Source organism: Lactuca virosa, chromosome 7, assembly GCF_052849685.1.
Source record: "Lactuca virosa cultivar CGN04683 chromosome 7, Lactuca_virosa_CGN04683_v6, whole genome shotgun sequence".
NCBI classification, from domain to species: domain Eukaryota; kingdom Viridiplantae; phylum Streptophyta; class Magnoliopsida; order Asterales; family Asteraceae; genus Lactuca; species Lactuca virosa.
In genome coordinates this window covers 119590173-119616345 of record NC_136432.1, presented here as the reverse complement: position 1 = coordinate 119616345, position 26173 = coordinate 119590173, and positions in this window count along the sequence as shown.

Below are 26173 nucleotides of genomic sequence, written 5' to 3'. Positions count from 1 at the left end.
ATTTGGTATGTACCTGACCAGGTTGTAGCATGGTCCTTTTGGGTTGCCTTCACTAGAGCAAGTTGATTGGATGAATAATGGAGAAAGAGGTTATTATGGTTTATTAGTATATTATATGAATAATATATTGAAGGAGAAATCATATTTGTTTAATTAATATTGGTCAAGAATTAATTTAGAATTAATTTTGTGGTCAAAAGATATTAATTAAAATTTGGGGGACTGATCTTGTAATTATAAGATTATTGCATTTTGGGCTGAGGAACCCTTGGAAAGGGGTTGGACGAAATCTTATGGGAGCCCAGAAGGATTTCGTCCAAGGGCTTGATTCTGGAAGATTCTTGTGGGCTGCTTAGAGCCTAAGCAACCGCATGAGATCTTTGACTGAAACCCTAATTCCTCAGCTATATAAGGAACCCCCTGGCTCCCCAATTCAGCTACCACTTGAACCCTAGAGATCATAGATCCGATTTTAGCCTTCCCTTCTCTCTCCAAGATCATCCAATTGCTTTTGGTGTTTGTGATTCATTAGAGGCATCACATTTGAGGTGCTAGGTTTCTCAAAAGTTCAAGATCTTCAAGCAACAATCAAAGGTAACTTTCTAACTTGTTTATTAGATGTTAATTTCGTTTTGTTGTATGCTAGATTAGGGTTTGCAAGTCTTGGACAATTGTTGCATGTACAAATAGAAAAACTAGATCCAAGCATTAGGGTTTGCATGAACACCATAGGAATGTTGTTTTGCTCATAGCCCAACAATTTTATCGATCTTATATTGTGTTTTTGACTAGCATTTTTCATCATATTTTATGCATTTTTGTGTGTATTAGTTTAAATAATTTTCAGGCCATGTATTTCGTCATAATTCTCGTATCGCTCATGTTTTTATGCTGTTTTCAGATGTTTCTAGTGGACCAATGATTTGGAAGCAGCTTGGATGCATATTTGGAGCTTAATGGAGCGAAAACACCTGAGGAAGCTGGAACTTGGGTTGGATTTGCTGAAAATGAAGAGTTCACGTCGGAAACTCGTGTTTTAGGAAAAACACAATATTGCGTTTTCCCTATATGGTCATGCTTCTCCTTCGGAACTTTTTTTTGCCAGGAAATAAAGTTTTGAGACTTCGAAGGCTTAACACGATCGTGCTTTTCCATAAACACGATCGTGTTTTTCACTTTTTGTCAGATTTAGCAACGTACTTCACTATAAGGGAATTTTGGAGGCTTCAAAGCCAAACCACGATCGTGTTTTTCTATTTTTCGTTGCCCACGTTGATGGCTTGCGCATAAATATCCCTATCTGTTCGGTTTAAACCCTAGACGTTCCCCGACGACGAATACGACTTTTAAATGTGATTTCTACACTTTCTCATCACTTTCTGAAGATCTAAAGGTTGTGGATCATCTCATTCAATTAGTTTAGTAAGATTTAGTTAATTAATGTCTCTTCTTATTATTCTAGATCATATTTTATCCATGTCCGGCTAAGCCCTACATTTCAATTCTGCAAGATCAGTACTTTTCATGTAATCAATCATTAGACTTGGTTTCTATTGTGTGATTCCATCTAGTTATTTTAGTTTTGCACTTAATGAACGTTATCCTAGTCACCCAATTTAGGATTCAATCAATGTAGTTAATCAGTTGTTGAAATCCATAATTGTTTTGATAAACTGGTAATAAGTAACAAGTATCAGATTGGTTCCGTGTTGGGATTTAATTTTGATATAAACTGAAATTTCATATTTTTACGCATCCGAGCTTGTAAGAAGTATTTCATATTGCTTGGAATTTTACACATTTCATAAATAATCTTTTCTGACTTTATTAAGAGCTTGTTTAATTAGATTAGTAAAAAGTTAGGATTACCTAAAGAGCTTGTTTTGGTTAATTAACTAAGTAAAAGAAAATATACTAGAGTTTGTTAGTTGTTCTCAGTACTAACTTAGATAGAACATATTTTGGATAATCAGGTTTGTGTTGATTGCATGATTAGGAAATTCATAGCAGAATTGAATTTGCTTTTTATTATTGAATTTTCTTAAGTTTATTTCACTGCTCTTTTAGTTATTAATTTTACGAAAAAAATCCCCCATTTTGTATTTTATAGTTTTATGACTAGTATGTACCTTACACATAGAGGCATTGACCATTAGGTAGTTGTTAGATGCATAAATTGCATCTTTTCAGATGTTTATCTCATGTTTATTTATAGCATTGCATTCATTTTAGAGTAATTTTACATATATTTTACATTTTCGGGACAATATCGGGGTTCTATCTACTTTTCACCATTTTGTGGATGTTTCAGGGTGATTTGAAGATTGTAGCATGCTTAGGATGTTCGGGGGAGGCTTTACGAGAATTTTTGGAATTTTCAGAGCTGAATTGAAGGATTTGGAAAATTGAAAAAGCACACTTTTCATGAGATTACACGAGCCGTGTAATTTATACCTTTGTATTACATGGGCCGTGTTTTGGAGTTCATCAGCCCACTTTCATCATTACACGACCATGTAATGTTACCCTTTGCATGATGTGGGCTGTGTAACGCAGTCTGACAGTTTTTCATGATTGCAACTTCCGATTTATGTTGTCATGATTGGCACATTTTGAGACAACTTTAACCATAGACTTCAAGGGGTCAATTTTGGGAGATCATTTTAGTACTTAGCACTTTGGAAACACATTGATTTTGATGTTGTAAGTTTGTTTGAAAATCAAAACTTGTTGGATTTATGTTCTAAGTTAGTCATGTATGGCAAACTTTCATTTTCATTTTCAGTTCTAGATTCTTATGTATTTGTTGTTTAGATTGTAATTTTCACTTGATTTCATGTTTCTACTAGTAATCTTTGGTTTGGTCTTCATAAAAGTATTTCATTTGTACTCAATTTCACTTGATTTGTGGAATTAGGGTTCTTATTATTCTAGTTAATCAAATTTTAAAATTCGTATATGTTTTATGATTTGATGTTAGTAACAAGCACTTGATTGGTTTCAAGTAGATAAAAATTAGTGTAATCAAATATTAGATGCTCTTACACTCCCGAGCGTATGAAGAGTATTGAACATTGTTGGTAATTGTTACATAAACTCAACGTCTTCTAGTGATTTAATCCAAGAGCTTGTTTGTGTTGAATCAACTAGATGTAGTTTTACTTAAAGATCATGTTTTGAGTAAAATACTTTTGTTAACTTGCATATTAAAGCTTATTAATATCTTGATTACCAACCTAGAGTGAACATGAATTGAAGTCATATTACACGTTACAACATAGTACAAGAAAAGGAATCATAATCGGAAATGTTTTTTAAATCCTGAATTTTAGTTTTTAACTTGTTTAGTTCTTAACTTCTTTATTATTGAAATTAAATTTCACAAAAAAATAACCCCCATTTTATCAAATGATTATGTGTATGTGTGAATACATGGCTAAACATTAAGTCTCGTATCTCTGTGGACCGACCCTACTTGCTCTATATTATATCATAGTATATAGTAGCAGTGATTTATGTTTAATGATTATTATTATATCCCTTTATTTGTTGGTTTGAAGAAACATTTTGAAGCTTCTTCATCAAACCTTTCAAGCACGTCTTCACTAACATCAAAAGCTTCCACACCACCACCTTCACCCACTCAGTCCACCGAGCCTGACACTTCTATCCCTACACCTATCATGGAAGACTATGGGCGCAATCAAGATCCTCCCGTTCCACCTCCTAAACAAACCTTTAGACAATAAGGTAAACAAGATGTAACCCAACAACCATTATGCATCAATTATCCCGCAACAATAAACTTTGAACTCAAATCCTAATTCATTCACTTATTGACTTCATTCTATAGTTTTGAGAATGAAAACCCACAAAAATTCCTTAAGGAATTTCATGTTGTTTTTGTGGGAATGAAGCCACATGAGGTCAATGAATATCAAATCAAGTTAAGGGCATTTACATTTACATTCAGCCAAGGAGTGGTTATATGACTTGCCACTGGGGTCAGTGACAACATGGAATGAGCTTGCATAGATGTTTTTGGACAAGTATTTTCCAGAGATGAGAGATTCATCTTTATGCAGAGAAAACATTGGTATCAAGAAATAAAAAAGAGAAGCCTTGCACACTTACTGGGAATGGTTCAGGAAATAATGTTAAAGATGTCCAAATCATTGGATTTCTGAGTACCAACTGCTACAATATGTTTTTGAAGGGATGTCACCTTGGGAGATATGATTGCTCAATGCATCAAGTGGTGGATCAATAGCTGAAAAAACCCCTACCGAAATCAGAGCTCTTATCAAGAATATGGCAGAACAGTCCAAACATACAACTCAAGAAGAAGAATGGTATAGTGATGCACCAAGAGGAATGAAAGAAATTTCTACACCAAAAATCGAGAGTCAAATTTCTGAGTTGACTAAAGTTGTGATGATTCTTGCTACGGAGAAGGGTGTACAATCACCAGTAGTTAGACCTTCTGGTATCTGTACACAAGTTGGACACCCCACTGATACGTGCCCGATGTTAAAAGAAGATATAGAGCCAGTTCCAGCCATGGGATTTTCTAGCCAATAACAAGGAAAATTTCCACCAAGAAGCAACCCAAATTGGCACCAAACCAATTCCAATTTTCAGCCAAGGCCATCACCTTATCAACCTAGAACCCCATTTTAGAATCAAATGCAGCATAAACCAAATTTCCAACAAAACTTCTAACCCCATCAATCTCAATTCCAACCTCAAAAACATACAACAAGGAAGTAGTTCAAGCGGTTCATGAATGTATTTGGAAGAAATTGTCAAGAGTTTAGCCACAAGTATTCAATCATTTCAAAATGAAAACAAGGCAAGTATCAAGACTTTGGAGCAAAAAATGACTCAACTTGCCACTTTTGTAAGTAAATCAAAGTCACAAGGCAAACTACCCACACAAACTGAGAAGAACCCAAAGCATAATGCATGTACCATCACTTTAAGGAATGACAAAGAGTATGAAGGTCCAAACATGATTCAGGAAGAAGAAGTGATGGAGTTAGAGAAAGAAGATGAGAAGTCAAAAGCATCCTCAAAGCCAATACCCATTGAAGTGAAAGTTACTCCTCCTCCTTTTCCTACAAGATTAAACAAGTCAAAGCAAGAGAGAGAGAGAGAGAGAGAGAGAGAGAGAGAGAGAGAGAAGATAATGAAATCATGGAGTTGTTCAGAAAGGTTGAGGTAAATATTCCTGTCATTGATGCCATCAAACAAGTCCCCAGGTATGCTAAATTCCATAAGGAATTATGCACATCTAAGAAAAAATTAAAAGGTAATGAAATTGTCAAAGTAAGTGAGAAAGTTTTCTCGGTGCTACATAAAAGATTACCTCAAAAATGTAAGGATCTGGGTGTTTTCACAATTCCTTATAAGTTAGGTAACCTTCACCTTGGAGCTTCTATCAATGTTTTGCATTACTCTATTTTTAAAACTTTAAATATTGGCACATTGAAGAAGACCGGGGTGATCGTACAATCTATTGACTGATCTTTTTTATATATCCAAAAGTTGTGCTATAGGATGTGTTATTTCAAGTGAATGAACTAGTATTTCCAACGGATTTTAATGATCTTGACATGGATGATGATGACGCACCAAATGTGAGTTCAATCCTTCTAGGAAACATTTTTTTTTTGAAAACATCCCAGACAAAAATTAATGTTTATGATGGTACATTATCCATGAAATGTGACGGAGATATGATTAATTTTAACATTTATGATGCCATGAGATATCCAAGTGACATTTCTTCTTTGAACTTTGTTGATGTCATTGAGCCATTAACCGAAGAATGTTTTAATTTGTCGAACCTCGATGTTTTAGCCTTAGTTCTAGATAGGAATCTTCAAAATGATAGGGTGGAGAAATTTTCCAAAGAGTTCAAGATTGATGAAGAGATTATGGAAGCTGTACCATGTATGGATCAAAAGAAAAAGATGAGGTTTGATGTTCCAAGGATGAAATTATCGATGCCTAATGAGAAACTTGTACCTTCTATTGTGCAGGAACCCGAATTTGAACTCAAGACTTTGCTAGAGCATCTCAAATGTGCTTATCTTGGAGAGAAATAGACTTTACATGTGATCTTTTCTACCAAGTTGAAAACCAAGGAAGAAGAAGAGCTTGCCAGCACTTTGAAGGAATATAAGGAAGCTATTGTGTGGACTATAGCCAACATCAAAGGCATAAGTACTTCACTTTGCATGCATAAAATACTTATGGAAGAAGATTACAAACTTTCCTGAGAAGCTCAAAGGCCTTTGAACCATCCAATGATCGAGGTTGTGAAGAAAGAAAGAAATTTTCCAAGGAGTGTAAGGAAGCTTTTGATCAATTGAAGGAGTTGCTAATTTCCGCACCAATACTTCAATCACCGTGTAACATCCGGAAACCTAGGTATATTAATTATATGTTTATTTTGAGATTTATTGAGGGACTCGATGAGTTGTGAGTCCAACTCATCGAGTAGAGTCGAGTTGACCGCGTGAGATTAATGAGCGGACTCGACGAGTCGGAGAGCGGACTCGCCGAGTTGGTGTTGTGCGATGAAACCCTAAATCCTCGGGTTTGGGACCTATTTAAGGGAACTTATAGCCTCAAATGCGGCTCACCTTCACTGAGAGTAAACCCTAATCGACCATTGAGCTTAGAAAGAGTATTTTAAGCTAATCTTGAGTGTTTGGTGCATCTTATGAAGAGAAGGAAGAATTTTAAGCCAAGGGATGAGAAGGAGCTGCAAGATCCATGATTGTTTCACTTTAGAGCTTCTGAGAAAGGTTTAAAGCTTGCACCTTTCTCATTTTCTTTAGTAGATCTCATGATTTTGGGAATCTAGGGCTTTTTCCATCTTTTATGAGGACCTTGAGTGTTTTGAGTTCATATTGAGGTTTGAACCTCAGATCTGGACCTTGTGAGGTCCCTAGAGCCCAAAGGTCCCAACTTTATTAATCTATGTGAGGAGTATGGTGTTTAATACCTTGTGAGAGAATGTATTGGTGGATTGGAGCAAAACCACCATGCATGAGTGTAAAGATTGAAGCTTTACGTGTCAATCGAGCCTTAGGATGGTAGATCTAGTGTTGGGAGTGATAGCTCTGCCTTAAATCGTCTGAATGAGAAATCAAATCGAAGGGACTCACCGAGTCCATGGGCTGACTCGACGAGTCGGTGAGGGGTTGTCCCGATAAGCTTGATCATGCGATAACTCGGCGAGTTGGGGGTCAAATCGACGAGCTGAGCTGGACCTTCACGAGACTTCTGAGGAAAACTAGTGGACTCGACGAGTCACATGGGCGCACTCGCCGAGTCAGGTCAAACTTAGACTGTTAACTCAAGATGAAAATCAGTTTTCAGCAAAAGTTGTCCCGTGGTATGCTGATATTTTGAACTATATCTTCACAAATCAATTTCCACCAAATTTGACTCATTGGCAAAAAGACAAAATCAAGAAAGAATCGTAGAGGTATGTATGGGATGAACCATACTTGTGGAAATATTGTGCTGACCAAATGATCAGACGATGTGTTGAACAACATGAGGTATCTTCTGTCTTAGCATTTTGTCACTCTTATGCTTATGGAGGAGATTTTGGTCCTCAAAGTACTGCAAGAAAAGTCTTAGAGAGTGGATTTTACTTGCCAAGTATCTTCCATGACTCTTAATGCAACTCCAATCATCCTCCATTTATCATTATTATTTTTTTTTGTTTTGGAGGCCAAGAATCCTCCAACCAACCTTTAAATTTAACACATTTTTTGTGTTGGCTTCCTTTTAACACCAAATATGAAGGCCAAATATAGAGACCCCTAAAAAACACCATTTTAGAGGTTGCATGGATTTGAATCATTATTTTGATGTTAAACAATCAATTTTTTTTGTGTTATGTGGTTGGAGAAGCTCTTATGTTTTTTGTGCCAGTTATGATAAGTGTCAAAAGATGGGTTCTTTAAGTTCAAAGAATCAAATGCCCTTTAACCCCATTTTAGTTTGTGAAAATTTTGGTGTGTGGGGCATTGATTTCATGGTTCCTTTCCCATCTTCTCCGTGTTTTACTTACATGTTGTTGGCTGTGGATTATGTATCTAAGTGGATGGAAGCTAAAGCCACTCGTACTAACGATTCAAAAGTTGTGATAGATTTTGTGAAGGCTAATATCTTTTCTAGATTTGGAGTTCCAAAAGCCTTAATCCGTAATCGTGGTTCACAATTTTGCAATAGTATGTTGGGGAGTATTTTGAAGAAGTACGGTGTTACTCATAAAGTTTCAACAGCATACCACCCACAAACGAATGGACTAGCCAAAGTGACCAATCGAAAAATTGGATTAATCATCTTGATGATGCTTTGTGGGCATACCGCACTGCATTCAAAACTCCAATTGGAATGTTTCCATATTGCATTGTTTTTGGTAAGCCATGTCGATTACCCATGGAATTAGATCATAGAGCTTATTGGGCGATCAAACAATTCAATATGGAACTGGATGAGTCGCGAAAGAAGAAGAAGATTGGCATACAAGAGCTTGAAGAGATACGCAATGAGGCTTATGAGAATAAAGTCCTTTACAAAGAAAAGACAAAAGCATACCACAACAAGCTAATATCTCACAAAGTATTTGAAAAAGGGGAAATGTATTACTTTACCACTCTCATTTAAAATTAAGTCCTGGTAAATTAAGGTCCCTTTGGGTGGGACCACTTGTTGTTACTAATTTTTTTGATCATGGTGCAATAGAAATCATAAGTGAGAAAACTAGGAAGATTTTTAAGGTAAACGGACACCGTTTGAAACCATACTATGAAGGATTTGAAGTGAAGAACGAGGAAGTGGAGGAAGTCGCAGACCCATAGTACCAAACTTGACAAACCATTAAGGTCCATGTCGAGCCAACGACTTTTAAACAAGGACAACTACCTGAGAGGCAACTCGGAGGTATTTCAGTCATTTTTGTAAAATTTCCGTACGCACATTTTCTTTCCAGTTTTTGTGTTCCAAGGTTCTTAGATTAGTTAGGGGATTCAAAAAATAATTTTTATGAGGAGCGGAAGTGTGCGTATGTGAAAATAAAATTTTGTCTAGCATTTGATAGGTTTTTACACGGTCTGTGTAATCGTTACCATCGAACATGATTTCTTTCTTTCCATGCATTCAGTCGCAACCATCGAACATGATTTCTTTCAGTCGCAACCATCACTTGCACAAAAATCAAATTTGTCAGCTTATTGGTGCCCCAAATTCCAATACTTACAGGACCTTCCTATACACGGATGTTCTTTTCTTTGAAGATATTGAAGATTTTTGGGCATGAATTTTAAGATTAAAATATTTCGCAAGCTCAGCCAAGGCATCGAACATCATTAATCCTCTCCTTAAGGTCGCTCATCTTATCCTTGCTTCTACTATCCTTCATCAACATGAGATAAGAAAAGCAGGCCAAAAGGAATTAGAGCACTTTTGGTGTACAATCCACAATCCGAAACACCTTCCAGATTTTGGGTTGTGGGTAATCTTCAAATTGTTAAAGTTGTCATGAAGAACGAGTCGACAAGTACATTATGGAGGTACAATCACCATCATCCACAAGGAACTAGCTCTAGTCATTCGCTTTCCATCGGGTCTCGATGTCATTCCCGGCGAAACTCACTTTACCACGGTTGTTCTCTAAAATATGTGTCTGTTCCGCTTAACATTTCATAGCCGTTTTTGGGCTGTTGATACTAGTGATTATCTCCGCATTGATAATCAAAATGAGCAACTCCTTGATTTCTCCAATCTTGTCCACAACACTAACTGGGCTCCTAGATCAAACTTAGGTGTCCAATTAGATCAACCTGAACCTGAGTCCAAGTCTAATAAAGACGATCCAGTTCTCGACGTTGTTGCTCTAGTACAACAAGAACCTGTCATGCATCCCTACCATGACATGTAATTGCAAGAATTTCAACGGTTCCATGCTGATAATAGGCATTTTCATCGTGACTATTCTGACCTTTATGAGAGTGCTTGTGAGATAAATACTGAGATGGTGGAGTTGAGAGAATAATTCTATGCTTTTAGAGGCAACCAACAAACTCATAACCAGCATGTGGACACCCTTATGACTACCATGCATCGAGTGCTTTTCTTGGGTGGTCAACCCACACGACCACCCTGTTATTCCCAATATCCATACCTATTTCCACAACAATACCCTCCAAAATACCATCAACAATTTCCACCGAAATATCCGCCCCATCACCTGACTCACAATCCTCCTCAATAGTCGGTCCCGTTCTCTTCCCAAGCATCAAGGACAACACATCATTTTAAGCTTGGGGAAGGATGAATTCCATTGCATTCCATTCATTGCATTAACATTATATATATATATATATATATATATATATATATATATATATATATATATATATATATATATATATATATATATATATATATATATATATATATATGAAAACCCTTTTCTTCTAGTGCCGCCAATATGAAATTCATAGGGTTAAAGTTCTTCCACGTACCCCACACTATGAACGTGTCACGTACGCAAATGTGAATAAATCTTTCTGATGCCGCCTACAACCAATTCAGTCTGTTCGCGACCCAACTTACCATCAGGGCGATTCAATGCTTCTTACCGTCGTTTCTCCTTCAACGCTTCACCTTCTATATAAACCCTTTTCCTCTGGCATGTCTATAGCGTATTATTACATTTCCAAGATGCCATGTTCCTCAACATTCGGATCGTATCGGCACCACCCGTTTGGGAGACGCTCTGGTTTCTCAGGTATGTGTATCAAATTCACAAGATATCCGGCACGCCACGTACCCTATCTTCTAAATGATGGCATGGGCATCAAACTTGATTCATCACTGTGTCGTATCTGCTTTAAATCTCTTCATTTGAAATGACAAGGCCAAACGTCAACCAATACTGGAACGACGCCAATCAAATTGGTGGACAAACGGATTAGGGTGAACCGACAAGTTTTCTTTCCAGGGCTTCTTTAATCGACACAAACTCTCATACGCTTTTTGAAGACAAAGGGTATATATATGCACCATATGATCTCCATTCCATTTAGATTGTCTCGAATTCTCTTTAGCTTGCCGCATGCATTCTCTTTTTTGTCTATTATCCTTGTCAATGAATGTTTCTTTGTTTTGCAGGGTCTAAATGGAGATGCTCCAAAGCGGGACAGTTCAAGGCCGAAGATGATGAATTTTCCTTAGATTACCTGGTCACAAGGGTTTCTCTCTTATCCGAAAAATTGTTAGATTTTTTTCTTTTGTTGAAATCACTGAAGGAATCGATGGTCAATGCTCTACTTATTCTTTATTTTCATTTATGATTCTTTTGAAACCCTAGCAGTATCAATGACGCCACATAACGTAACTTTCGAACGGCCATCAACCTCAATGCACAAATCACATTGGCTAATTATTACTTTGTGTCTTATCAATCGATTTCATTTTCGTTTTATCGTATCTCCCTATTTTTACAAAATCATTGTTTATTTTGTTCTCTGATAAAAATTGTGTTAAAGTTGGAAGATATCAAGGTAGACTAATTTTTTTTCCATTTTCTTTCCGTTTATGATTGCGATTAAAAATTGGAGGTGTCCCTAATTTTTTACAACACATCTTACATGGATTTGACAAGATTTGGTGTTAACTAGGGTCAAAGAATGAATATCTGTTGTTGGGTTCTTCTTTTTTGATGGATTCGAAGTCAAAGTGATAATTGGGAAAGGAAACCTAACAATGACTCTAGAAAAATTGCCTGGTATTCGTTTCTGCATATGTTGTTGCTTCCACTTTATTTCTTTCTAGATGGATGCTAGATCATCCGGATACCCCTAGGTTTGACCTATAGGAACATGTATCTTTAATTTCAACTTTATAAAAGGGCATAAATAGAATTTAACATTTTTTTAAATAATAATAATTTTTGGCAGAATGATACAATAGAACACCACCCAAGTTACAAGATATCGGATCTGAAGAACACAATTTTTGCACTCCATGGTTTAAGATCAAATGACAGTATTTCCCCAATAAATGCTATTAGATCAAAGTATAAGCAATATAAGGTAGCTAATGACAAATCCTTTTTGTTCTTTTTGTAACTTCTTGTTAACCATTAATCTGAGAAGTTGTTAACTGTATTTGATTCTGTGTTTTTTCGGTTCAAATGTGTTGTGTGTTTGCTTTCTCCTCAACTACCATAATTGTTATTTTAACAGACTAGAAGTTATATTTGCTCTACATCATGCCTATTTACCATATATTTTTTAGCATGTGTTTTGTTTGCTAATAAATCTTAAAATTAGATTTGAATTGAGGTTTTGGTCACCAGAATTACAAATTGCATATAATGTTTTACCATTTTTTACAACCAAAACCTCAATTTTCAAATCTAATTTTAAGATTTATTAGCAAACAAAACACATGCCAAAAAATATATCGTAAACAGGCATGATTTAGAGCAAATATAACTTCTGGTCTGTTAAAATAACAATTCTGGTAGTTGAGGAGAAAACAAACACACAACACATTTGAACTGAAAAAACACAGAATCAAATACAGTTAACAAATTTTCAGAGAACAAAAAGGATCTGTCATTAGCTACCTTATATTACTTATACTTTGATCTTATAGCATTTATTGGGGATCTACTGTCATTTGATCTTAAACCATGGAGTGCAAAAATTGTGTTCTTAAAGATCTGATATCTTGTAACTTGGGTGGTGTTCTATTGTATCGTTCTGCTAAAAATTATTATTATTTAAAAAAATGTTAAATTCTATTTGTGCCCTTTTATATATATATATTATTTGAGTCTAATTATTTGTTGTTGCTTGTGAAATCATTAGTGCATAATATTACAAACAATTACGCTAATAAATGTAAAATGGTTTATAATTCTTTTAGTAACCATAAGTGTGCTATAACACACACATTAAGCCATGAATTTGCATATATATATATATATATATATATATATATATATATATATATATATATATATATATATATATATATATATATATAACCCAAATATAAAAAAACTATAATCAACTTTATCTTGTCATTTCATATATAAATACTTTAACAAATACAAATAAACCACAACAATTAAAAAATAGTGGGCTTAAATTGGTTAAAGACATTGTTCTAATTAGAAACTAGGCAATTTGCAGATAAAAAATAAATTATATATATGTTAAACCCGGAAATACAACAACATTATAGCAAATGTTACCAACCATGGATTTGGAGTGCCGAGAATCCTAAAATGTAAGAAATTTGAATTCAATATATTCATTTCCGAGTTAAATCTAATGTTCTTATTTACAAGGTGAGACAAAATTACCCACCATTATACACAACATTATTTTCTTACATATGAGGCATCCAGGAGCACATCTCCCTTTCATACTTCATCTAGGGAGCTTCCAATAATAGCATTGTTCCTACGTTATTATTGGAATACACAATAGAAAAACTATGAATGAAAGTTCATTGTTATTTGTTGTATTTAGCCACGTAAAAAATCATAACAATAGAACATTGTAATGTATTTGTTTGAGTATGGCTTGTCAGTGTAATCTTATGGTTTTTCTAGGAAATACGGAAAACATTATTCATATATATATCATGGTTATAAAAATTGGTCTAGGCGGCCGATTAATCGGCGCCTAGGTGCTTGGCGGCCTCCAGCCGCCTACGAATAAGGGTTAGAGGGTAAAATAATCGGCCTTGGTCAATATCGGTCAAAACCGGTCCAATTCGGTCCAAATCGGACTAAATCAAACCCCAAATCGGATCCAAAATCGGACCCAAAACCGGGCTCAAAGGACCCACCGGCTCAAAGGAGACAGTTGGCCCAAAGCATAGTGCATCTGGATTTCAATGAAGCCTTAAACCCTTTTTATATAAATGTTTTCCCTTGATAGTTTATCCCACCAACGATGTGGGATACTCAATTGAAAAAAAACACAGGAACACACAAAGATAAATTCATTCTTCCTTCTTCTCTATTTTATGTTTCATATGTTCAGAGGGTGTTTGGGATTCTCGGTATACAAATCAATCATGTGCGTTCTTCAATCTCGACTCCGATTGGAAGATGATAATCAACATAGATTAGTTCTTCAATGACGTTTCTTTCAAGCTTGCTCAAGTCTTCAATCTTCGACGATGGTAACGACAAAGCCGGTGTTGAAGTCTCGGCTGAAGAGGCTTTTCGATCGGCAAATCTATAGCATTCTGAAGAGCAATTTGGAGAAGACAAACAGACCTACTGAAGTCAAAGATGTAGAATTCGAACCGAGCTCTGTTTGTTTGGCTAAAATAGTTCAGAATTCGAAGAAGACAAACGCCTCCTTTCTCTCCACCTCAATCCGCCAATCCTCCACCATTACCACCAGCTTCAGCTCGAAGCTTGTTCTGGGCGTGCAAAGATGAACGTAGACACTGAAAAGCTTGTTCTTGGGATCAAATTTGGCATTCAGTACAAGTGATTCTTCTACTCTTCATTCTTTCTTCAAATTAATCTCATCGATTTACTAACTGGGTATTCTGGAGTCGAACTATTGTTCATGAAACCTATGATTTAATCTATTAATCATCATTTATGATGGAAGATGATTGAAACAAGTTGCTTAGTCAATGCTAATTTTGATATTGTTCTTCGAGTATTTTACTAATTTATCATTGTTTCTAGAATATGAATATGATATCTATAGATTAGGATGATGTTTTAGTTGATGTCTCCATTGTATCTGAATCATTTGCTTCTGTTGCTAATGTCATTGACAAAAATATCCGACTTCATGTAATTTACATTAAGAATTAAATAAAGAAATCAACCAGTTGGGGAAAACTAGTAATCGAAGTCCCAAAGGCCAGAAGATAGAATTTACTCCAGTTATATCTAATTTTAGATCTTGTTTGATTGCAGTTTACAGGGAGGATCTGTGCAAAATCTGTTCTGGAATGTCTTGGTTCATTTGGAAGCACTGGAAGATCCAAATTGAGAATATGATGGACGATTTTTTATTAAATCTTAATTGCATAGCATCTGAATTGTATTCTAGTTCTTTGCTATTGTTGCTCGTTCATCAGAGTGTTTAAAGTCAAAGCTGATTAATCCCTTGAAATAAAGAAATCAACCAATTTGCTGTGATCATAGTTTCATGTTAAATTTATTAAATTTTTAATAATTATTTTAGTTTATAATTTTATATTTATTAATGTTATATTCTTAGGATTAATGTTATAATTATTAATTTTTTAATAATTAATTATCCCCGATTAATCCTCCGATTAATCCCCGCCTAACCGATTAATCCCTTGACCCCAGTCCACCGCCGAGACTACGTCGAGTGTTTTTTGCAATCTTGATATATATATATATATATATATATATATATATATATATATATATATATATATATATATATATATATATTCATTGCATTCCATGAAAAAGGAAATTAAATTAAAAAAAACTTAAAAATATAAAATCACAAAAAGATTTTGAATTTCTCATTTAACTTTTATATTTTCATTTAATTTCTTAGGGTAATTTTCATGCATTTTTTTCTCCTCTTTCTTCTCGTCTAGGATGCATTTAACTTTCTGTCACAATACATGGTCAAGTTCAAAGTTTTCTCTTCTTATACACCGTTTACATGTCGTGTCACTATATTTGGAAACTTTAGAACTAATGAGAACCCACTTATTTGTTAATTCAACTAGTGGCGATGCATGGAGGTGTTTTATGACAAGCAGCTCCTCTTAAATAACTCGATTCATAGTAGGTGATAATAAAATATAGGACATTTTTAAATACTCGTGAGTACATCATTGTGTGTATCGATTAAGCTAAGTATCCCGTTCTCTCTCAAAGCGTGGCGTAGAAGTTCGTATGTTTACCTAGTTTCGTTCTTAGCTTTATATTGTTTAGTCATTTGTATATATGTGTTTGTTTAAGTTTTTATTCTATTATTTAAATTAGTTGACATTTTGTTGAATTCTATATATGTACTTCGCTTGGTTAAAAAAAATAAAAAACAAGAAAACAAGAAACAGATTGATGAAAGTGGGTTGATGAACTCCAAAACACAGCCCGTGTTTTGGAGTTCATCAGCCAACTTTCATCATTACACAACCGTGTAATGTTACCCTTTGCATTACACGTGTCTTATAACGCAGGCTGGCAATTTTTTTCATGATTGCAACTTCCGATTTATCTTGTTTTTTTGGCACATTTTGAGACAACTTCGACCATAGACTTCAAGGGGGGCATTTTAGGAGATCATTTCACTACTTAGCACTTTGAAAACACTTTGATTTTGTTTTTGTAAGTTTGTTTGAAGATCCAAACTTCTGAATTTATATTCTAAATTAGTCATGTGTGGCTAACTTTCCTTATCATTTCTGGTTCTAGATTCTTATGTATTTGTTGTTTAGATTGTGATTTGCATTTGATTTTATGTTTCTATCAAGTAATCTTTGGTTTGGTCTTCATTAAAATGTTTGATTCGTACTCAATTTCACTTAATCAATGGAATGGGATTCTTATTATTCTAGTTAATCAAATTGTAAAATTCGTATATGTTTTATGATTTGATGTTGGTAACAAGCACTTGATTGGTTTCAAGTAGATCAAAATTAGTGTAATCAAAGATTAGATGTTCTTACACTCCGGAACATATGAAGAGTATTGAACATTATAGGTAATTGTTACATGAACTTAAAGTCTTCTAGTGATTTAATCCAAGAGCTTGTTTGTGTTGAATAAACTAAATGAAGTTTTACTTAAAGATATCGTTTTGACTAAAATACCTTTGTTAACTTGGATACTAGAGCTTATTAATATCTTGATTACCAACCTAGAGTGAACATGAATTGAAGTCATATTACACCTTACAACATAGTACACGAAAGAGAATCAGAATTAGTGTAACATCCAGATGATGAGGCACTTTCAATTTTAACCCTATGTATGAAGGAATATTGTTTTTTGACCCTTAGGCTTGAGAAAGATTGCAAGAATGACCCATAGTGGCATTTTGGTGATTTTTGGCCAAAGGCCTAGTAAGTTGGGCGTACGTTGTGTACGGTGGGAGTACTAGGGCTAACCTTAGTACACTAAGCATGCATCGCGTATGCAGGGCGTACGTGAAGAAACCTCAAAGCCTAATTTTTAGGGTTAGGTCCATATATAAACATCATTATCACCTCATTTCTCATTCCCTCATCAGCCTCCATCTGAGAAAACGTCCCTCTAGCTAACCCTAAGTGACAAGAGTGCATCTTGAGCTTAACCTTGTGTTTTGTGGTATTCTTGAAGAAGAAGAAGAAGGTGGTGGAAAAACCTTGGAGCTTGGAAGCAACTTAGATCTGAGATTCTCTCCTTGCTAGAAACCTCTAGGAGGTAAAAAGCTCATAACTTGATCATCTTATCTTGTACATCTACCATTTCTTCATTTAGGGCATTTTTGGTCCCAACTAGGATGATTCTTGAGCATCGCATGCTCTTAGTTGAATAAGTCATCCTTTCAGACCTAATGAGGGGTCTTGAGTCATAAAAATGTGGTCTTGATGCTTAGTTTTTCTCCATGCATGCTCTAGAAGGTCTTATGGTGTTAAGAAGTTGGGATTTTGTGTATTAAGCACTTAATGGGAATGCAAAGTGATAAAGTTGGAAACTTTATGACTCTTAGTGGTATTTTGGTCTTGGATCTGAAATTGGGACGTGAGAGCTTAATGCGTTAACCTCTTATTGAGGAAAGGAAACTCTGAGCGTACGTCGTGCATAACCTAGCGTACGCCATGCGTACAGGGTCAACCGCCCGACTCCAGTCAAAGCGTGCCTAGCGTAGGAGCTGAGTATGCCTCACATACTCAGTTCAGTCGACTGAAGTTGACTCCTTGACTCGTTGACTTTGACTTTGACTTTGACCATGGTTGACCAAGTTTGACTTAAGGGTATTTTGGGTATTTTGAGCTATAGTTAAGCCTTGGTCCCTATCTGTTAAATAAGTGACCTGTAGAGCCGGTATTTGGAGCAGTGTATTGTTCAACTATTCGTTAGACTATGAGGTGAGTTTTCCTAATTGTGCTTGTGGGTCGAAGGCATCAATGTCGGCCCCTTTAGTTATGTATCGTGGTATATAGGATGTTGCTATATGGTAGTCATCTGTAGATTTGTATGATAGTCTGTTAACTGCTTATATGATTATCTGTTGTTGGATATATGTTATTTGTTATGTATATGTTTACATGGTATGGTGGGGTTGAGACTGTACTGTTGTATGCTATCAGTCAACAGACTAAGGTATTCCAACCGAAAGGTTGTGGGCCAGGACATTCCAACCATGAGGTTGTGGTCCGGGGGTAATCTAACCAGGAGGTTGTGAACCCGTTATGTATGGGGCAAGCCAACCGAAAGGTTGTCGGCTGGGGCATTCCAACCGAAAGGTTGTGGGTTCGGGGTAATCCAACCAGGAGGTTGTGGACCCGTTATCTGTTTGATTATATGTTTGTGTGGTGGTACTTTGGAGGAAATCACTAAGCTTTAGCTTACTATTTTTAGTTTATCATTTTAGGTACTTCAGAGGATCATTAAAAGGCGAAGGCGTGATCGTACACAGCTTCCTGTTTTATGTCACTGGGTCTTGGGGAAAACTTTTTTTGAAATAATGCTTTTGAAACAATGACTATTTTTGTAAACAATGTTGATGAATGGTTGGTTTTAAAATTTTTACATAATTATGATTTTTGAGTGTTACAAGTTGGTATAAGAGCCTTGGTTTGAGAGAATTGGATGAGCATTCATGTGAATCTAGACTCAAACTAGGGAACTGAAAAGTTTTTAAACTAATTTTTAAAAAATTGTTTTCAAAAGTAAACATGGAAGGATGCGATGTGTACGATCAACCGGAGCAAGAAAGTATACCCCAAGTTACCCACACTATTATTTGATATTATGTTTATGTTAGAACATCATGCTAGTGATTGGCTAGGGATCTTCAGGAATTGCATGATAGAATTGACTGGTAACGGATGCCTGATAGCCTAGGATTCTTTCTTGTATGGATTTGACATCATTACTGTAGTTGCTTAGTGTATGCATCATAGTTGTTTATAACTAAGATTTTATAGCCTGAGAATGTTTGGTTCGGCCTTATTTCCTGTTCTTGTTTGATGAAGGGCTTAGGGTAGGATCAGATATTCGACTGTCTATAGGATCCAGTGTTAAGTATGATTAACATACACGAGTGTTGCAGGGTTGGTGGAAGTTTCATGGATGGGTTATGTGAGAGTAGCCGACCAGTTGAGGAATGTGTAGACTTTCTATAGGAAGTGAGAATAGGATGTATGTGTATTCTAGTGTGTGTTGACAAGGTCGTTGTGACGATCTTCTGAGACAAATCCGGTTGGTGCAGAAGGTAGTATGCGCCCGTACTATTGGAAGGACATGACCCGTACGCGTAGTAGGGAAGTAACAACCCGTAGGGTTTTGTTGATTGGAATAACTCATGTGGCATGAAATACGCCTCATCTGATATTTTCTAGTTTATTTTTAGTATGGTGGCTACGAGGAGATTCGAGTCAGGAGCTGGATCGAGTGGCCAAGATAGGTCAGGACTGACTGAGGACCAGGTTAGGAAGATGATTCATGCTGAGGTGGTTTCTATTGTCCGGGGGAAGATACCGGAGTTGTTTGGGTCTATCAAGACCGCCATGATGACTTCTTTGATGACCGATACGCTGCACTTTCTGAGGCTGTTGTAGCTACCACGGTCGTCGCTGCTGCGAGGATTGGCGCAAGGAGAGCCTTCCAGTACCAGGACTTTGACAATACGAAGCCGCCAATGTTTAATGGCGTTCAGGATCCGAATATTGCTATGAGGTGGCTGTCAGATGTTGAGGGATGTTTCTTTACATACTCCTTCCCTACTGACCAGAAGTTCAAGTGTGTTCTAAACCTTCTCCGGTCAGGGGCAAATGACTATTGGGGGTTGGTGACTAGCTCGTACACTCCGGAGCAGAGGGCTGCCGTGTCTTGGGAGCAGTTCTCTGAGATGTTCCGCTCGATGTATTTTCCATTGGTGGAGCAAGAGAGGATGGCTTAGGATTATTTGGATATGAGACAGGGGACTCAGTCGGTGACTGAGATTACCAAGATGTTTACGGAGAGAGCTATGTTTTTTCCTGTGTTTGCTGCTTCTGAGCAAGCTCAGATGACCCAATTTTTGTGCATGCTCAAGACGGATATCTGCCATTTCGTATCCACACAACGCTATGGTACACTTGTGGAGCTACATGAGGCCATGAGGAGGCGGGTGATTGAGATGGAGCTCCAGGTAAGAGCGGAAGCAGGCTCCGACTCAGACACAACATGTGGCGCAAAGGTTGAAGGGCGCTGATTCGAGGTCTGGAGGGCATTAGGGCCGCACTTGTGGTAAGTGCGGCAAGATTCATGAGGTTGTTTGTCGATCTTCATCTTGTTGCCACAAATGTGGAAATGAGGGGCATTACGCCAAGGACTGCCGTCAGCAGGCTCCAGTACCAAGCACCAGGATTTGCTATCACTGTGACCAGGTGGGCCATATGAAGGCCCAGTGCCCACTGCTTACTGCTAGACCGACATAGGATCCAACACCAACTACTCTAAGGATACCTGATGGGAGTCAAGGCAAGGCGGAGCCCCCGAGGGCTCAAGGTCTCGTTTTTTAGCTCACGGCAGAGGAGGCCAAGACGACGCCAAACGTCGTTATTGGTATGTTTTTATTTATCCTTTTGTCGATTATTTTATGGTATGCTTATGTTTATTTATCTAATAGGTACAATCTTAGTGAATTCGTTGCATGCTTTTGTGTTATTCGAGTCGGGAACGAGTCAGTCCTTTGTGTCTCAGTATTTTAATAGGAATTTTGATCTGACCCTTAGCGATTTGGAGTATCCATTGCGGGTTTCTATTGCCAACGAACATGGGATTTCTGCATCTAGAGTGTATCAGGGTTTTGTCTTGGCGATTTTCGGGGTGCCTTATCTGATTGATTTGATTCCTATCCTGATGGGGGATGTATGTGTGATAGTTGGGGTGGATTGGTTGAGAAGGTTTGGTGCTATGATAGACTGTGAGGGTCAGTGAGTGCTAGTTCAAACACCAAGTGAGGGAGAACTGGTCATCTGTAGTGAGGGTACCAGGATTGGGTTAGGGTTTTGTTCAGTGGCTAGGCGACAGTACATCCAAGATGGTTGTATGGGTTATCTTTCCTATGTGGTTGATACTCGGGTTGGGGAGCAGTTCTCGGTTTCAGATGTGTCAGTTGTCAGGGAGTTTGCTGAAGTGTTTCCGGAGGAGTTACCCAGTGTGCCTCCTGAGAGGTAGGTTGAGTTCAGGATTAACCTAGTTTCAGGTGCGGCTCCGATTGCCAAGGCACCATACCGTTTCACACCGCGTGAGATGCAGGAGTTATCTTCTCAGCTTCAGAAGCTGCTAGGCAAGCAATTCATCAGACTGAGCAGTTCGTCGTGGAGAGCATCGATATTGTTCATCAAGAAGAAGGATGGTTCACACCGTATGCGCATTGATTACGGAGAGTTGAACAAATTGACAGTGAAGAACCGTAATCCCCTTCCGCGGATTGGCGACTTATTTGATCAGTTGCAGGGTGCGTCTTGGTTCTCCAATATCGATTTGAGGTCAGGGTATCATCAGGTGAGGGTGAGAGAGGAGGATGTGGACAAGACGATATTTCAGACTCCTTATGGGCATTATGAGTTCGTGGTGACGCCATTTGGGCTCACCAATACACCTGCGCTGTTTATGGACTTGATGAATCGGGTATGCAGGCCGATGCTCGATCGACCAATTATTATTTTTATTGATGATATCTTGGTGTATTCCAAGACGAGAGAGTAGTATGAGGAGCACCTTCGAGAACTTTTGGGAGTGTTGAGGAGAGAAAGACTGTATGCCTAGTTCTCGAAGTGTGAGTTTTAGTTACGAGAGGTTCAGTTCCTGAGGCATCTCGTTAACCAGAACGGGACTTTGGTTGATCCGGCCAAGATTGAGGCTGTGATGCAGTGGGAAGTTCTAAAGTCTCCCTCAGAGATCAGGAGTTTCTTGGGTTTAGCAGGATATTATCGGAGATTTATCCAGGATTTCTCCAAGATTGTTGTACCCCTCACTCATCTGACGAGGAAGGGCGTGGATTTCTGATAGGGCCCTGAGCAGCAGACGACGTTTGAGACACTGCGACAGAGATTATGCGAGGCCCCAGTATTGACCCTTCGCGAGGGTGTTGAGGATTTCGTTGTATTTTATGATGCATCCATCACTAGTTTGGGGGCGGTTCTTATGCAGAGGGGCGAGTGGTTACATATTCTTCTCGACAGTTGAAGCCGCATGACGCCCGTTATCCTACTCATAATCTGAAGTTGGGGCAGTAGTGTTTTCCATCAAGATTTGGCGGCACTACTTGTATGGGGTCCAATGTACTATTTACACGGATCACAAGAATTTGCGATATTTATGGACCAGCCAAACCTGAACATGAGGCAGCGCAGGTGGCTTGACGTGGTCAAGGATTATGAATGCGAGATCCTTTACCATCCGGGTAAAGCGAATGTGTTCGTAGATTCTTTGAGCCGCAAGTCGGCTAGATCCTTATTTGGGGATATGTGTATGAGGATATCCTTTGATTTTCCACTTTTGGGGATATGTGTATGAGGCCGCATGGCAAGCTGCAGCCTTTGGGGGTTCCCATGTTGAAGTGGGAAAAGATCATCATGGATTTTATCACCAAGTTACCGAAGACTGCCAAGGGTTTTGATGCTATTTGGGTCATATTTGATCGATTGAACAAGTGTGCCCACTTTTTGGCCATCCAGGAGTGCTCCTCGGCCGGAAAGTTGGCCGATGTGTATGTTCGTGAGATTTTTGCTAGCCACGGGGTTCTGGATTCCATTATATCAAATCGATATGTTCGGTTCACATCCCGATTCTGACAGACGTTCCATGAAGAACTGGGTATGACGCTATATTTCAGCACTACTTATCATTCATAGACTGATGGCCAGAGTAAGCAGCCCACCAAGACACTTGAGGATATGTTGCAGGATTAGGTCATAGATTTTGGAGGGAGTTGGGATTCCTACCTACCCCTTGTGGAGTTCTCCTACAACAACAACGATAACTCCAGCATTGGTGCACCGCCCTTCGAGCTTCTATATGGTTAAAGATGTCGTACCCCAGTTTGTTGGGGGGAGGTTGGTCACAGAGTCATGGGGAGGACTAAGGTTGTCCTCCAGACAACAGAGCTCATCTAGCAGATTAGGCCGAGATTGCAGACAACTCAGAGTCGGAAACAGAGCTACGCCGACCGGCATCGATCAGAGTTGGAGTTCCAGGTCGACGATATGGTACTACTGAAGGTCTCGCCCTGGAAGGGTGTGATACGCTTCTGGAAGAGGGTAAAATTGAGTCCCCGTATGTTGGACCGTTCCGTGTGATTGCCAGGGTAGGCAGGGTGGCCTACCGGTTGGATTTGCCGAGTGATCTCAGCCAGATCCACAATACTTTCCATGTTTCGCAGTTGCGGAAGTGCGTGTTAGACGATGAGGCACTGGTCCCTTTGGATGATAGTGAGAGGTCGGTAGCGATAGTGGAGAGAAAGATGAAGGTCCTACAAAACAAGGAGATACCTTTGGTAAATGTTTAGTGGCAACATCAGGAGGCTTCAACCGGACCTGGGAGCCGGAGGCAGAGATGCGGGAGCATTATCCTGAGTTATTCGCAGCATCTGACTTCGAGGATGAAGTCTAGTTCTAGTGGGGAGAATTGTACCATCTCGATGCTGAGGAATATTTTAACCTTATGTATAAAGGAATATTGCATTTTGACCCTTGGGCTTGAGAAAGATTTCAAGAATGCCCCATAGTTGCATTTTGGTGATTTTTGGCCAAAGGCCTAGTACTTTGGGCATACGTTGGGTACGTTGGGTGTACTAGGGCGGACCTTAGTACGCTAAGCATGCACCGTGTACGTAGGGCGTACATGAAGAAACCTTAAACCTAAGTTTTTAGGGTTTGGTCCATATATAAACATCATTATCAGCTCATTTCTCATTCCCTCATCAACCTCCATCTGAGAAAACGTTCCTCTAGCTAGCTCTAAGTGAGAATAGTGCATCGTGATCTTATCCTTGTGTTTTGTGGTATTCTTGAAGAAGAAGAAGGTTGTGGAAAAACCTTGGAGCTTGGAAGCAACCTGGATCTGAGATTCCCTCCTTGCTAGCAACCTGTAAGAGGTAAAAAGCTCATAACATGATCATCTTATCTTGTAGATCTAGCCATTTCTTCATTTAGGGCATTTTTGGTCCTAACTAGGATGATTCTTGAGCATGGCATGCTCTTAGTCGAATAATTCGTCCTTTTAGACCTAATGAGGGGTCTTGAGTCATAAAAATGTGGTCTTGATGCTTAGTTTTGTTGGTTTGACATCCAAAAAACCATGTCCCTGATGATTCAACCCTGATTCCCTGTGTTATTGTTTTAGTGCAACTAAATAGTGATAATTTATTTGTCTAAGACGTTCGCGACAACATTTTAACAAATTGGCGTCGTTGCCGAGGGCACAGTGCTGCTAACTATTTTATGCCAAGATATTTTCATGTAGGTAATCTAGTATTCTATCCAGAAATTGAGAAGACCGCAAGGAAGATGAATAAGAAAAAATTACTTCAGAAGCAACAAGTGGGTTTCTCAATTCCATCATCTTCCTCACCGCAAGAAACCACCACACCAAAAGGCAGTCCCTTGTGGAACAAACCATAAATCATCATTTCATCATTCCCAAAAGCACCTCCATCCCTACCTTCTCACAGTCCATATAAAACATACTCAACATCATCATCTGTTAAATCAGAAACACTTGAACCCTCTGTACTTGACTCCCCAAAATCATCCATAAGTGGCGATGAGGTCGAACAGAAAACTCTTAGACAGTGGGACACACAGGAGGTCACTCAGCATCCTCTCTGCATTTCCTTTCCAGAAGCCCAAAACTTCGAACCCAAATCTAGGTTAAGTCACCTCCTTCCTACTTTTTGAGGCCTCGAAAATGAAGACCCACATAAATCCCTCAAGGAATTTTATGTGGTTTGTTCAGGAATGAAGCCGCATGCCATAACAGAAGACCATATAAAACTGAAGCCTTCCTTTTGTCAGTTCAAGACTCGAAAAAAGAGTGGCTCTATGATCTTCCTTCCGGCTCCATAACTACATGGAATGAGCTCGCGAAACTATTCCTAGAGAACTATTTTACATAAGCGTTAGTTTCGAGCCATCGCAGATAGGTCCTTGCTATCGAACATGGAAAAAGAAATCAATGATAATCAGTTGAATCAGTGTTTCTGTGAAGGTCTCAATCCCATAGAAAGAAGATTAATAAATGCTTCAAGTGCCGGATCCTTACGCGACATGACACCAACCGAAATCCAAGAGTTGATAGAAAAACTTGTTATTGAGTCAAAACATTCTCGTAACTAAGAAGAATGGTATCCTGACCAGCCAAGAGGTGTAAAAGAAGTTAGTTCACATCATCCATAAGCCAAAATTTCTTAATTGACCTGAAAACTGAACATCCCACTGACATATGTCCACTACTGCAAGAGGGTGTTGCTCTAGTAAAAGCTATCAGAGGTTACCAGCGGGAAAATTTTAATCAACCTAAAGTTTTTTACAAGAATTATAATTTTCAACAAAGACAGCAGTATCAATACCCTCCTGGATTTCAACAACAACCTTCGAATCAACAATTTGGCGGATTTGGCTTAGCTTTAGAAGATATTGTTAAAATCCTAGACACTAGCACTCATACATTCTAGAACGAAAACAGAGCAAGCATCAAACATCTGGAATAACAGGTGTCTCACCTTGCCACTTCTATGGGTCATTTGAATCTTAAGGTACACTACTGGGGCAAACCAAAAATAACTGGAAGCATAATGTGAGCATGATTACCTTGAGAAGTGGGAAGGATTATGAATGTTAGAGTGAACCAGAAAAGGAGGAGGGTGAAAAGCATGTTGAAGAGATTGTGGATGAAAAAGAA